A 13,654-nucleotide genomic window follows, 5' to 3' on the forward strand; every position below is an offset into this window, starting at 1 on the left:
AATCCTGGCCCAAAGACTGAATGGAAATGGTAAGAGAGCTTCCACACCCATAGAGATCCCAGCGTCCCATCATGTCAAGGGAAACTGTATGTTGTTCCCAGTGTGGTCATTTCATAAAAAAATTCTTAGAACTTCTAGAATTCAAACATTTCTTGATAACTTAGTAAGATGAACGGTATTCACAACACACCTGAGGAACTTCAGACATCTTCTAATGTGACAAAATATTAGAAGAGTTCAGCAGGAATGTCTTAAACATGGAAGATGATGGAAAGACAGACAGGAGAGATTCTCTGTGCTGTTTGGTTTTTATGTCTTTTACACTGCAATTGTATGTTGGTTGTTTTGTCATATCGAACCACTTCACACAAGCAGGCAATCACAGTATCTTCTTTTCATTAATGGATCCATATTGGACCTTCTTTTATGAACCTGATGATGGTTAAAAGTGTGATGCTATAAGCAAGTGACAGACCCTAATGTCAGTACAATGCGTCTTTGCTAATATTAGCTATTATGAACAAGTGAAGTTGGTCTTCCATATTTCTCTATAAATGTCTTCCCCATTAGACCCAATGGTAAAAAAGAAAAAAAAATATATATATATATATTTTCAGAAATCTTCAATATATTCTAACATGTAAACAGCAAAAACACTTTTTCATGTTTTATGTACTTACTTTTTATTTGTTTTTGTGCATAAACATATCTAAAACTATGATGGCTCTTCTACTCTTGAAAAGAGCCAGAGACAAAAATCTGAACATATGAATATACCCCAGGCAAAACTTCACTCACTGATATTGACTTTCATTTAGTCATGCCTGGTGAAGCAGTCAAACTTCTTGCTTCCTATCCTTATAATTTCATCATAATTATACATTCCACATCACACATTAAAGGTTAGGAGGGGGGGAACTGTATTACTGAATTTGTAAGATGGGTGCTTCAGAGTGACATGTGCAACCTTCTGCACATTATCTGTGGCTTATCAGCTCCAAGTGACAGCAGAGCGTTGTTATTCAAGATGAATGGATGCTGTTTAATATGCATGGGCTCACTAATTACAGCCTTCTTACTCCAACAACGTGGCCTTGAGAGCACCATGCAAATGGACCCGGCTTACCAATGCATGCATGTGCACACATTCGCTCTTCTAGAAGTCACCTAAACGTATGATAGCAAAGTTTGTTCCAGTGTGATGAACAGATGAATAAATCTGAGTGGCAGCAAAATCTGAGATTTTGCATCGCTTGTATGTTAGCACAGAACATTTGCCGTAATACATTACTAAACCATATTCTCTGTCATGGTAAGCTAAAAGTACTGAACAAAATTGACTTTTCTGGAGAACATCAGTAATTTACTAAATCAAATTGGAGATTCTTTTTCCAGATTAAAGTGCATCGCAAAATTTTAAAATACTTGAAACCTTTTTATGTGTTGTTACATTAAAATTACAAGCATCGGTTTTTCATGACTTAAAGAGGAAGGTTTTTTTTTTTTTTTCAAAAGAAAAATCTGAAAAGTATGGTTTGCATTTATTTATTTTATTTATTATTTCATTTTATTCTGCTACCACAAAATCAATGCAGTGTATCTAATTGTTTTCAGAGGACATGGTCAGTCAATAATGTCCATTTCAGTACAATTAAATCTCAGTATCACTGCATCTGTTCCAGGACAGGATTTCAAACATATGTCTGTTCTACCATAAAGGCTAAAGTTTTAGAATACACATCTAGGTTTTCTCGTCAAAGCATTTGCCTCATGATCCTAATTCACTATTTTTTTTTATTTTTTTATTTTCAGCAAACCTATAAAGCCTTCAAATACCAGCTCTATTTGTGCTGAGACATTAGGTCCCAAGGTGAACTCTATTTATTAATTAGGTCACTTCTGAAGGCAGTTGCTTACATAGGGTTTTAAATAATGGCCATCATAGCAGAGTTGGTTGAATAAAATTACCTGCCACACTTTTTAAATTTTAGAACATATTCTTACCCGTCCACTCGACGTTTTGCATGTTGCTACATCATACATAATACTTAGTTTTATGTCACTCAGTGTCACTGAGTAATCTGATGTCTCCCCCCCTGCCTCCCTAAACAACCATTCATTATGCTGCTGCCTGCAGCTCACCATGACAACACAACTATAGCTTACTTACATGTGCATTTTACTTACTCTACACACCCATTACTCTGTGTTGTGTGGCCAGTCTCTTCAAGATGACATCCTTCTTATCCAAGCCCGTATTAAAATCTTCAACCTTTCAATAGTACTTTTGTATCTGTCAATCTTCCTCACCTATATTCTGAACAGGAGGAGAGAAGCACACCAGCAGTTCCAATATAGGAGTATGCCATTGCAGAGAATTTAAACACTTGCAAACAATAAATCCTATGTGAGTTAAACTTAGGATTGGCACTGCGCCTGAGCAGCATTGTTTCATATGCACATTGCTAAAACTCATTTGGTTAGAAAATAAACAACAACAGTAAAATAAATAAATGTCCTTTCAAAAGCTACCCATTGTTACAAGAGCTGATATTGTATTGAAGAAACCCATATTAATGATATACGCAAAACAATAACACAGTTACCAGGTTTAACCTGAATCATCTGCAAAAAGTGTTGACAAACTGTGCAGTGTTTTGTTTTGTGTTTTTGAAGCTGAAATATACTGTGGTATTTCCCCAGTGAAGAGGGGGTAAAATGGAAACACTCTGCGTCCAAATTGTTCCTAAGCCCTCTGCAGGACTTCTGCTGCTGAAATTCCACAGCTATGCAGCAACCAGAGGGGGAGATTACAGCATTGTGTACGCTTTCTACTATCTGCTCCCTGCTCTATGGGTGGTTTTCACACCCACAAAATGGATCAATTATCTAGTCACAGAAACCCATCCACATTGCTCTCACCCAATTAACTCAACCAGACACATGGCAAGAGTACTGGATGATTTGGGAACAGTTTCCTCCACCACAAAATCGATTTCAATGCATGCCCTTTCCTCACTCACCAAAAATAAAAGTTGCTTTATTTTTGGTTTTACCCTCACTCCGGTTCCGACACAGCAGAGTGAGCCTACAGCTGCCCCAAATCTGAGATAACTTGAGCCTTACAACTCAGAAAGTTCAAACAGTTTGAGCTTAATCAGACATAAGAACAACTGGAATACTAAAATTGCTTGCATTGCATCCACTGTTAGTTTGGTTAATATCTGGATGGATTGGAGAGTTTAAATTTCTCTAAACTGCATAATGTCACTAAAAGTTGGCAAGTAAGAGCAAAACAAAATGTGTTTATTGTAAAGTTTGTATTGCGTGTGTATATTTCTGAGAAGTAAGTGATCTCATTCAGTAGTTCTTTTAATGCCTCAAAAAGCAAAGGCTGGGATTAGTTGGGTTTACTTAAAATAATCAAACTTATAAGTTAAATGATAAATTGTTTTTTTTGTGTGTGTAAGAGATTGAAATCTCAAAACTGGCAAATTACCTAGAAAAAGCCATGTTTGTGTGAAGATTTAAGGCAGGACTTTAAGATTCTCATTCAAATCATTGTAAGGATGGACACTTAAACAATCGACGCTGATTATACAGTCACTAAAGTCATGTGATTTCTTACGTATTAAATATTGATGAGCAGCAGCGAGAGAATCACCAGTGACAGAAAGTTATCTCTTACAACCCTACTTTTGTAGGCAGAGATAACCAGCAGCCATTGTGGGTCCTACAGCAGAATTGTGCATGCCAGTGTGCTTGTCACTGTAAACAGGGTGTAAAGGAAAACTACTGAAGGGCAAAGCTGTCTCAGCAGTAAACGAAACCTTCACCGCCTCACAACTTCCAAAGCTGGGACGTGTGTATAATTCTGCAGAAGCCGGAATAACACCATCAGCTTTGTTACGTTCAATAAACCTGAGCTTGAATTTTATACTGATGCAGTGACACCACCGCAGCAACTTTGGGACTGCAGCAAACTTCACAGAAGAACTCACATTTCCATTAGCATATGTTCAGCCAGACATTTTATTACCTCCCTCAATTTTTTTATTGCTTCAGCAGATGTTCTTGTGGCTATCATCAAAGAGATTTATGCAAGCTGATTACAGCCAAAGAGTCCCCAGAAGTGAATAAACATATTCCGGCCGGAAATGGAACCAGCCTCCGCCTCTAAGGGATGTTCTTTTTTCACCTTTAATTGCACTTCAGTATTGGTAGAGTGTGGATAAATTTTGGCTTTTAAGAACCAGAAAAAATACTAGCTTTAAAAGTTTATTTTATGTTAAAATCACTATGAGGGATAAGTGGTTTCAAATTAGAACAATCTGTCCAGTTGCTAAGGTTTATGTCTTTTGATAAAAATGCAGTCTTTATACTTTGCCTTCCTTAAAGATGAAATACTTGTTCTATCTGTCTTCTGATGTTTGAATAAGATGACAGTCTGTATGTAATAGTGAAAGTGGCAGTTACGGTGAGTGATTTCCTAATTTTCCATCATGTATGTAGACGTGTTGCACTGTCATTGCACCTCATCACTCTATGTAGAACATGGTTCTGTGTTCTGAGCAAGTGTTGTTGCTCTTGTTCCTAAGGAGAGGTTGTCACAGAGCCAAACTGTTTTCCATAAAAAGGAGAGCTGGCATGGCAGGACGGGTGTGATGTTTTGTGTTAGACCTGCCACAGACAGATTAAACCAATCCCAGAAAAAGAGGTTGCTGGCAAACCAACAGGAACAAAGTTTCCATTTTCAAAAGCTCCATAAAAAGTATGGAAACTAACAAAAAACATATTTAGCTGAAAGTTTGAAAAAAGAAGAGTTCAGAGGGGAAAGAAAACTTAAAGGGACATTTCAGGATGTCTGAAATATTGTTAAAATGTTATAAAAGTCTACCAGATGATTTTCTCAAACCGAGGTTTGAGAAGACAAAGCAGATACACAAAAAGAAATAGAAGAGCTGATGTAGGAGTTTATTCTATGTTTAGGAAATGTCAAAAGTTAAGAGCAGGTAGAGAGTTAAGAGTTCTACCTGCAGAACACACCCCCACTTTAGATGCCCTTCATCTAATACACATGCATTATTCAAAACAGGGGTGCAAGAAAAGCAATACCCATGATGCATATACGTACATGACAGAACTATACAATGTGCTTAATTTCTCCATACTTGGGTCACCTTAAAACAAATGCAACAGGGATGAAACCACTGAGATATAAATACACAGGAATTATGGAGAACAACATTGGTTTTAGTTGATGACAATCAGGTGATAGGCAACAGTTGTGAGCAAACTGATGGGCTAAGGGAAGGATCGTGACATACATAGGAGAGGAAAACAAGAAAACTATAGAACAAGGAAAAAGGAACAACACAATCCTTAGAGAGCAGAATCCAAGTAAAAAGAATAAAACTCACACAAACAAATGAACTGATATGGCAAGAAAACAACAAAGAAATTATCAAAGCAGAAACCCAAATAACACTCAAAGTTCAAACACTCTACTGATCACAACAGTGGCAGGATTTGGGGGAAAAAAGACACTCCAGTGTTACGCAATGTTTCCTGGAGATTTTTTGGGATGGTTGTTGCTTCTCGTTACAGACTTTGGTTGCTATGTTTAGTTTTACAAGGAGCTGACGACAAGCAGCAGCAATTAGCAAACAATGTTGGTAGCAAGATGCTACCAACATTGTGGTAGCATCTTGCTACCACAAGATGCTACCAAGATGCTGGACCCCAGCGGAGGTCCACTGGACCTCCGCTGGGGTCCAGTGGAGGACCCCAGCGGTTCTCCACTGGTATCCCGCTGCAGCAGAGGTGGTTCCTGACACAGGTTACCATCGCTTTCAGACCCGCATTAGTGGTGCACTTATTCCAGCTGTCATGCTTGTGACTGCTGGAAACTAGAACTGTGTGTTTGGTGATCTTATCATACTACTTAGTAAAAGGAAGCACTACTTCTCAGTCCAACACTCCTAAGAATGGAAGATAGCATAATGTTTTTTGGGATGAGGTGCTGATGGAGCAGTGCCAGAAAGCGTAGGATCTTCTGGAAGAGACAGTCTAATTTCTTTTAGATCATGTTTGAAATATGCAGAATTTTAATAACTGAGGGTAAGCTTGTTCCTTGATTGTGCTATGAAATTACACTATGTGCCTCGAAAATACATAATACCCCCTGTAAATACAAAGTGCTTTTACAATGTTGGTTCTCTTAGTTTTGCTACATTTGCTAAAAAATATCAAGTTTGGATAATGTGTGCAAATTATTCTGCTTTTGTGCTGATTTCCCCACATGCTGCCGTGTTCTGCTCTGCCTGCTACTTGTGCTAGAGCCAGTAGCTATGAGCAGACAAGGCCAGGAGTAGCAGCTGGCAATTCTCTGGGCTTGTTCCCTCTGTGTGTCTTCACCTTTGAATTGGACAAGTTAGCAGTAACAGGTTGTCTATGACTGAATGCATAATTAGAAACTTTTGACATCAGACCCCCCAAATAACCATACAATCCCACCTGTGGCCTGGCCCGTCTATCAGCCTTCAGCACTCGGCACATTCGTTTCTAATTTAATTCCTAATTGACATCAGCAGACAGCTCATATGCCACAATGGCTACAGTTTTCTCATGGGCTCTGAGTTGTCAGAATGAAGGATGGAGGAAAAGGAGTTGAACTTAATCAAAATTAACATATAACCTTTCCCATTAAATTGGAGCAAAATTCTAAATCAAATGTAATTTGTAAAGCCTTCACACTGTTCTGTTCTCAGGAGTTAAACCTACTGTTGGATCACTTGTGCATCAGCATTAAAAGAATAGTAAGAACTGTGAAGTAGTAGAATATTTAGAGAAAAGAGAAGAATTTGTGCAGAAATCTCACATCTATTTTACTTAAAGAACCTGAAAGATACAATATATTTAAATTGTATCAATCCAGATATTGTGCTCTAGTTTTGACACAGGCATTCTATATCAGGAGATAGTGTTAAAATTAAAATATATTTGTTGTGTGATATAAAAACAAGGTCACTGCTTCACACATATCCATAAGTTATCTGGGGGGGAAAGGGGGCTAGGAATGACAGTGCTTTATTTGCAAATAATGAATCCATTTTGTGAGCACAAATGTCCCGCTGGCAGAGCATTATCCTTCTTCAGAATAATGGGTTCCAGCTGATTTCATGATGAGCTTTTATTGAATGCTGAAAAGATTGATTAAAACACAAGAATTACTTGCCTTGTAGCACAGTTGGATGTATTGATTTTTGTGGTGGTAAAAGGGAATTCCTGTTGTGTGAGGACTCCTCTACAGTGCAAGTTAGAATTACATTACACCCAAGTTATTAAAGAAACCCCTTAGGGAAAAAGAGAGTTTTGATATGATGTTTGCTTGGCAAAATAAACTGTCATGTGTTGGTAGAAATGTTGTGTGCAGTGGACTTTTTTCACTATGATATGATGATAGCTGTTAAAGGCCGGAAGCCCGTTGAAATAATGTTTACATCATTTTAAGCTGCGTGATTGTGAGCGTGAGTGGGAATAAAAATACCAATAGGTTTTTCTTTCCGTATAACACAGTAGGAGCGTAACTGGTAAACCTTTGATGGATGCAAACGCAACTAAAAACCCACCTCTTTTGGATTGTATTTGAAACGTAATGAATTACAAATTTATGGATGGAATTTGACTTAATGTTGTGTTTTGATTGTTGATTCTATGCTGCATTGTGTTTCTGTGTTTGATATGATGTAAAGCACTTTGAAATGCCTTACTGCTGAAATTTGCCATACTAATAAAATTTGCTTGATTGTTGATTGATTGAAGCCTTATACAGCAAAGATATGAATTTGAGGGTATAGTGGACTGCTATGAATATTTTCACAAGCATTACTTTTGACGATTACTCACCAGAATAATATGTAAATCATATCTAGTAGATATATTTTATTTTGGTAAATAACTGACTTTGGGTAAATAATAGGAATACTAGTCTACACTAGAGAGTATTTGGATTTCCAATCAACATTGCTAAGCCAGGCCCATAGGTGTTTTTTTTTATTTCTATAATTTCGTGATTACAAATTTGTAGTTTAATAGAAACTGAGTCTTAAAAACATTATTCATGTAGAAAAACAAATGTAAAACCATTTTTTTTTTAAAATAAGGAAATAACAGGAATATTTTATGTGCAAAACAACATGAGCTTTCATGTTGCATTTATTTCTGGGTAAAACATGCTGCAAACACGTAAAATATGCAAGAAATGACCTGCTTACTTTCGTCCTAAACTCTCCTCAATATCTGCACTGTTAATATTTACACAAACACACTTCAATTGATGGCTGATTAACAGGCTTTTGCTGAACTGCAATCATCTTAATCAGGTGTGTCGAAGCAGTGAAATATTTAAGACATGCAGAGCGGTGTGCCTTGAGCTCCAGGGTTGTGAAACACAAATCTTGTTGTTAACCATACAAGTTTGTTGCTTTTAAATGTGTCAGGTTCGTTCTTATTTTATGGAGTTTTTCTTTTTTGTTTTTTTTTTTTATTTGTTTAACATTTATTTTATAATATACTCTGTTATTCTTCCTAGCCAGCTGCTGGTGAACCCTTCAACAGGTAATCGTACAGTAGCTTTGTCTGTGTTGGTATGAGCCTGAGTACCTTATATTCCCTATGGACTCCTGTTGGCTAGGGCTCTGTTAATTTCACAAACCACCTCGGCTATCTTTTCCGCTGCTGTCATTAATCATCTCTCTTTTCTCCTTACCTTTCCTCTTTTCTCCTCTACTCTACTGCGCTCCCCCACTCCTCTTTCCCCACATTTTCTCGATCTACTCTACTGCTGCTGTGTTCTCTGGCTTTTTGTATAAGTGTTGCAGTGATGAGATAAGAAAGGGCCTAATGGCTAGAATGCAAAACAATTGGATTTTGAATCAACTGCATAAAATTAAAGAGTGAACGTTCTGTTACACTGCTGAGTTGCAGTTATAAACTATATAGTGAAGGGTTTTGTTGTTTTACTTTTCTGATACAACTTCTAATTAGGTTGTAGTGCAAAACAATCTCTGTTGCAGATTAAACAATGAGGCTCCATCCAATTTTGTCTTTATTTTAATGGAAACACACAGGCATGCTTTGTCTCAGGTGGGTTTTACATGTTAGACTGATGTAAGATAAAATGAGTATCTTAAGTCTGAACGATAAGTTCACAATTCCAAAAAGTACAGAAAGTACAAGAAATTGGAATCTGAATAGCTACTATAGATTTTAAAAATATTTCCAAAAAAATAGAAGAAAAAAACAAGCATCTCATGTGCCATCCTGACATGAAATATGGGCAATATGGCAAGAGTCACATTCTGAGATGAATTATTCTGTTGGATTCCGGGGTTGTTGGGGTTTTTGTTTCTGGGTTCTGGTTAGGCTAGTCACTAACTTTCCACCAGAGAGCGCCAGAGACTGTTTTTCCCGGCGGAGGCGTGATCGCCAGCACACCTGTTCAACATCTCCTCATTATGTCTGGAGTTCAAGAGGAGCTGACTGACGGGGCTTCGACGCCTGAGTGTTTGCCAGCAATGGTAGTCAGAGCCCTACAGTGAAAACTCTTTGTTCTCCTGAGAAATATCTCAAGTGATTCTTCTCGTTGTTCTCCTCCTCCAGGTGTCTTCCTTGAGACGCTGAGTTCCTTTGTGAAAGGAACTGGTTCTTCCGGGTTTTTCTGGAACCAATTCCCTCGTGACGCCGTGGAGGAATATCCGCTGGTTGCCCAAGCCCGTGTCTTCCCTTTGAGACGCCGAACGTCAGTCAGAACTCTCCTCAGTCTCCAGCCCGCCTGAGCCCATCGGTCCGCCTCTCCCCGCCGCCACTGTTGCTCCTGGATCCAACCAATCCCGAATAGCTCGGACCCGTTCAGAAGACCTCTTGGACTGAATCCCCTCGATCCACACAGTTAGCCCTCCCGGACTTCCACCATCAACTTCACAAGTAAGATTAGTCCGTGTCATTCACTCACCCCTTTTTTCCGACGCCCTCGAACTCACCATCTCTCTGTTGTCTCCGTAGTTTGCCGCATTCCCCGAAAACTGCAGTTCCTGGAGCAATAACCCTCAGCAGATTTCCTGAACATTCAATAAACCATTTTTACTGATTATCTGTTTCCCTGTGGTGTTCTGCATGTGGGCAAGAAAAGTAGACCCAAACATGACAGAACACTCAGGCCAAAATCCTAGTCCAGCAGACACCATTAGGAAAACTCTTGCAGAGCAACATTCACTGTTACAATCCCATGAATCAGCCCTCCAGGAACTTAATACCCGTCAGATCGAGACCAATCGACGGTTGAATGAATTAATGACTTTCTTGCAAAACTCTGCTTCACAGTCTCCAGCACCCGAACCTACCCCGGCTCCGGCTCCGGCTCCGGCTCCGGATCCTCCAGCCCATTCCGCATTTTCGGAGATCCGTCCACCGACGCCAGAGAGATTTTCTGGGGATTTGGACAAGTGCAAGGGCTTTATTTTACAATGCTCCATAATTTTCAATCACTCACCGCAAAGCTTCGTCCGCGATAGCACCAAGATTACGTACTCTCTCTTTTGTCGGGCCAAGCTCTGAGATGGGCCGAGGCCAGGTTCCCCTCGCCCACTGATTATGGTTGCACTTTTGAGGAATTTCTAAACGAGTTTCAGCAGGTGTTCAGCCACGACCATGATAAGACTTTCCATTCCAGAGAATTATGGAAAATTAAACAGGGACAGCGAACGGTGGCCGACTTCGCCATCGAATTTAGAATAAAAGCCGCAGCTTCCGGCTGGAACAGTGCCTCTTTAAAGAGTGCGTATTTTCATGCCTTGAATGAATCTATCAAAGACGAATTAGCCACGCTCGATGAACCAGCGACCCTAGAAGAGCTAATAAGTCTTACAATTCGCTTAGATTCAAGAATACGATCCAGAACTAAAGAGAGAGGTCGTAGAGAGACTCCCGTAAGAGTTTCCGCCGTTCCCTTACCTCTCAGAGCCGATCCAGTTTCTCCCCTCAGAACCGAGCCTATGCAAATCGGCCGAACTCGCTAACCCGCAGGAGCGACACAAAGAATGACCTCCCGTCTATGCCTTTACTGCGGGCTTCCGGTCATTTTATCGCTCACTGTCCGGAGCGGTTAAACCCTCCGTCCGCCAGTAGGGGCGAGGAGGGTGGCGGACCATCAACAGAATAATTCCTCCCCTCGCCTGCTACTTCCAGCTACCCTGATCCATAATGACAAATCTCTCCCGTTGGCTGTTTTAGTTGATTCTGGCTGTGAGCAGGACCTAATAGACACCACTTTAGTCCAGCAGTTGGCAATCGAAACTATTCCCCTCACCGCTCCTCTTCGAGTCACCGCTATTGACGGCCAGACGCTCCCTCAGATCACCCATCAGACCAAGCCCATACATTTAGTCATTTCCGGGAATCATAGAGAGTTAATTTCTTTTTTTGTTTTTCCCTCCGCTAACTCCCCTATAATCCTCGGCTTCAATTGGCTTCAGCGACATAATCCGCACATTAACTGGGCTAACCGGCATGTCGAATCGTGGTCCACGTCCTGTCACTCCTCCTGCCTCGTTTCCGCAGTTCCACCAGATCCATTACCGGCAGAGCCGGAACGAGCGGATCCTCCCGACCTTTCCACAATTCCACCTGAATATCACGATTTAGCTCCGGTTTTCAGCAAAACCAAAGCCTTTTCTCTTCCTCCTCACAGACCTTATGATTGCGCAATAGATCTCCTTCCCGGAGCACCTCTTCCTTCTAGCCGCCTTTATAATATTTCCCGACCAGAACGTGAAACCATGGAGAAGTACATAAGGGACTCGTTAGCTGCCGGCATTATCCGCCAGTCCTCTTCACCATTAGGGGCGGGGTTCTTTTTTGTGGGCAAAAAGGACGGCTCTCTCCGCCCTTGCATTGATTATCGTGGGCTTAACCAGATCACTGTAAAAAACAAGTATCCCCTGCCACTGCTGTCCTCCGCTTTTGAACCGGTCCATGGCGCAACCATTTTTTCTAAATTAGATCTCAGAAATGCCTATCACCTACTCCGTATTCGTCAGGGGGATGAGTGGAAGACTGCATTCAAGACACCCCTCGGTCACTTCGAATATCTAGTCATGCCTTTTGGCTTATCGAATGCCCCAGCATTTTTCCAAGCTCTGGTCAATGACGTTTTAAGAGATTTTCTGAATGTTTTTGTTTTTGTGTACTTGGATGACATCCTCATTTATTCTAAGACCCTTGCAGAACACAAACAACATGTTCGGCTCGTTCTCCAACGCTTACTGGAAAATAAACTTTTTGTTAAAGCAGAGAAATGTGAGTTCCATAAAACGTCTGTCTCCTTCCTGGGATTCGTTCTAGAAGCTGGACAGATAAGGCCCACGGAGGAGAAGATCAGGGCAGTTTTGGACTGGCCCATTCCCGAGACACGGAGACAACTCCAGAGGTTCCTAGGCTTCGCTAACTTCTATCGCAGATTTATCCGAAATTACAGTCAGACAGCCCAACCGTTAACAGCCCTGACGTCATCCAAGATCAATTTCTGTTGGACCACAGAAGCAGACAAAGCTTTTGAGAAACTTAAGAGTCTTTTTTCCAGAGCACCTGTGCTAGTTCAACCAGACCCCACGAGGCAATTTATTGTCGAGGTTGACGCTTCTGATTCTGGGGTAGGGGCGGTGCTGTCTCAAATTTCAGCCTCTGACCACAAGACTCACCCGTGCGCCTTTTTTTCCCGTAGACTGTCACCCCCGGAGCGCAACTATGACGTGGGTGACCGCGAATTGCTGGCCATCAAACTGGCCTTGGAGGAATGGCGGCATTGGTTGGAGGGGGCGGAACATCCGGTACTTGTTTGGACTGATCATAAAAATTTATCTTATCTCCAATCCGCTAAGAGGTTAAATCCACGTCAATCCCGTTGGTCACTTTTTTTCTCAAGGTTCAATTTAAGCATTTCCTTCCGTCCCGGTTCCCGCAATGTTAAACCCGACGCTTTGTCCCGAGTCCACTCTCCAGACGACACTGATAAGGTTCCTGCATCTATTCTTCCCCCCAGTTGCACTGTGGCTACGGTGACTTGGGAAATTGAGGATTTGATTAAACAGGCCCAGCAATCTGAACCCACCCCAGAGTCATGTCCGTCTAACAAGATCTACGTCCCCTCCACGATTAGAGCCCGGTTTATGCATTGGATTCATGCTTCAAAATTTTCTGCCCACCCGGGCATAAGTCGCACCATTGCCCTTATTAACCGCGAGGTTCTGGTGGCCGTCCATACACAAGGACGTTAAAGAATACATTTTAGCCTGTTCCATTTGTTCAAGGAACAAGCCGTCCCATCGACCTCCTTCAGGCTACCTCCAACCTCTACACATTCCCAGTCGCCCCTGGTCCCATATATCCATAGATTTCATCACTGGCTTACCTCCCTCCAAAGGTATGACGACGATACTCACCATCATTGATCGCTTTTCAAAAGCCTGTCACTTAGTTCCACTCAGGAGGTTACCCAATGCGCTTCAAACTGCTCAGTTGCTCGTAAAACATGTTTTCTGTTTGCATGGTTCCCCGCAGGAGATCCTGTCGGACCGGGGGCCTCAGTTCATCTCCC

At 41.0% G+C, this 13,654-nt stretch overlaps 1 long non-coding RNA gene across 1 annotated transcript; it reads left to right on the forward strand.

Moving 5' to 3' along the window:
- Window positions 1–9,152: 9,152 nt before the first annotated feature.
- LOC122824181 lies at window positions 9,153–10,407 on the forward strand. The gene is made up of 3 exons (XR_006369457.1): window positions 9,153–9,581; window positions 9,664–9,987; window positions 10,066–10,407. It is a non-coding gene; the product is annotated as an uncharacterized LOC122824181 (long non-coding RNA).
- Window positions 10,408–13,654: the final 3,247 nt, after the last annotated feature.

Source organism: Gambusia affinis, linkage group LG21 (assembly GCF_019740435.1).
Source record: "Gambusia affinis linkage group LG21, SWU_Gaff_1.0, whole genome shotgun sequence".
NCBI lineage: Eukaryota > Metazoa > Chordata > Actinopteri > Cyprinodontiformes > Poeciliidae > Gambusia > Gambusia affinis.